At 36.6% G+C, this 2312-nt stretch overlaps 1 non-coding gene across 1 annotated transcript; it reads left to right on the forward strand.

The window, feature by feature from the left end:
* Positions 1-522: 522 nt before the first annotated feature.
* Positions 523-630, forward strand: LOC127493807 (U6 spliceosomal RNA). Its single transcript, XR_007924348.1, has one exon. It is a non-coding gene; the product is annotated as a U6 spliceosomal RNA (small nuclear RNA).
* The last annotated feature ends 1682 nt before the right edge of the window (positions 631-2312 follow it).

Below are 2312 nucleotides of genomic sequence, written 5' to 3' on the forward strand. Positions count from 1 at the left end.
ATTCTAAGGCTGATGGGGACTTTGAAGCCATGAGTGTTTGTCATGACATGCTTTTGTCCATACATTCTCTCTTGATTCTTAACCATTCTCCCTGTTTGCCTGTTTAAAGATAGTTTAACAGTTTTCTTTTTTGATACAATTTGTTGAACTATTTACTTAGTATAATCTTCTGTGTATAAAGTTAATTGAAAATAGATTTTAGTAAAAAATAAGACTGGGAATAGGAGAGGGAGGAGGAGGAGTGGTGGGAATGTGGGTGGGAGGGCAGATACGGTGAGAAGAATCACTATGTTCCTAAAGTTGTATTTATGAAATGCATGAAGTTTGTATTCCTTAAATAAAAGGTTTCTTTGGGGGAAAAAATAAAGGTAGTTCAAAAGAAAAATGTGACCGGCACTAGAGATGATATCCCTTTCATAATGTAATGATTAAATAGAAATGCATTCTTAAAATCATTCAAATTTGGTAAGGAAGTATTTGATACAACACCAAATGCATAATTCATGCAACAAAAAGCTGGCTGTACTTGGTTTGTAGAACATATGCTCAAAAGTTCGAATGGTGCAGAGACGATGTACATGGCCCCTAAATAAGGATAACATGCCAATTCATGAAGTGTTACACAGTTTTAACAGAAGGAAAAAATCCTGGAAGATAAGATTATGGATATTTTTGCCACAAAGACATGTTAAATGCTTGAGGAGATAGATATATTTATTCTGATTGAACATTATACAATGTATACATAAAACAAAAACAGCACATGGCACTCCATAAATGTGTCCAATTTTTATGTCTTTTTAAAAATATTTATCCTAAAGTACAAATAAAATTGTCAATAAAAATATCACACACAAAATTGATGCTAAAATTCATATGGAAACACAAGATGCCTTATAGCTAAATCAATCTTAAGCAACAAAAACAAAGTCAGGGGCATCACAATAGCAGATTTCAAGATCTATTATAGGGCAGTTATTATCAAAACAACCTGGTACTGGCACAAAAATAGACATGTAGTACAGCAGAATAGAATAGAAACCTCAGAAATTCATCCACACGTATACAACCAGCTAATCTTGATTTAGCTTAATAGCTAAAATCACTCCCTGGAGAAAGGACAGTCATTTCAACAAATTGTGTTGGGAAAATTGGATATATGTATGAAGAAATGTGAAAGACTCCTATCTTAAATATTTTATGAAAATCAATTCACAATGGGTCAAGGATCTAAATCTACAACATGATACCCTAAAATTATTAGAGGAAGACTTTGGGAAAACTGCAAGATGTTGGCACAGGCAAAGACTTCTTGGATAAGACCCTAGAAGCATAGGCAATAAAAGCAAAAATAGACAAATGGGATTACCTCAATCAAGAAGCTTCTGCATAGCAAAGGAAACACTCAGCAAAGAAAAGAGTCAACCAATAGAATGGGAGAAAATATTTGCAAACTATGCATCTGACAAAGGATTAATAGTCAGCATCTATAAAAAGCTTAAGAAACTCAACAGCAACAAAGTAAACAATCCAGCCAAGAAATGGGCAAAGGACAGGAACAGGCATTTTTCAAAAGATGAAATCCAGATGGTTTACAGACACATGAAAAAAATGATCAGGATCACTAGCAATCAGGGAAATACAAATAAAAACCATAATAAGGTTTTACCTCACTCCCATGATAGAATGGCTATCATCCAAAAATAAAAAAATAATAAATGCAGGCAAGGATGTGGGGAAAAAGGTACCCTAATCCATTGCTAGTGGGAATATAAACTAGTACAACTATTATGGAAGACAGTATGGAGGTTCCTCAGAAATCTGAAAATAGATCTACCATATGACCTAGCCATCTACTCCTGGAAATTTGTCTAAAAGAAATGAAATCAACATATAATTAAGAAAGTTATTGGGGGGCTGGTGCTGTGGCACAGTGGGTTAATGCCCTGGCCTGAAGCACTGGCATCCTATATGGGCGCCAGTTCAAGACTGGCTGCTCCACTTCCAATCTAGCTCTTTGCTATGGCCTGGGACAGCAGTGGAGGATGGCCCAAGTCCTTGAGCCCCTGCACCTGCGAGGGAGACCTGGAAGAAGCTCCCAGCTCCTGGCTTTGGATGGGTGCAGCCCCGGCCATTGCGGCCATTTGGGGAGTGAACCAGTGGATGGAAGACCTTTCCTTCTGTCTCTCCCTCTTACTGTCTGTAACTCTACCTCTCAAATAAATAAATAAATCTTTTAAAAAAGAGTTATTGGTATCCCCAACATTTATTCCAGCTCAATTCACAATAGCTGAGATATGGAATCAACACAG

The sequence above is a fragment of the Oryctolagus cuniculus genome, chromosome 7 (assembly GCF_964237555.1).
Source record: "Oryctolagus cuniculus chromosome 7, mOryCun1.1, whole genome shotgun sequence".
NCBI lineage: Eukaryota > Metazoa > Chordata > Mammalia > Lagomorpha > Leporidae > Oryctolagus > Oryctolagus cuniculus.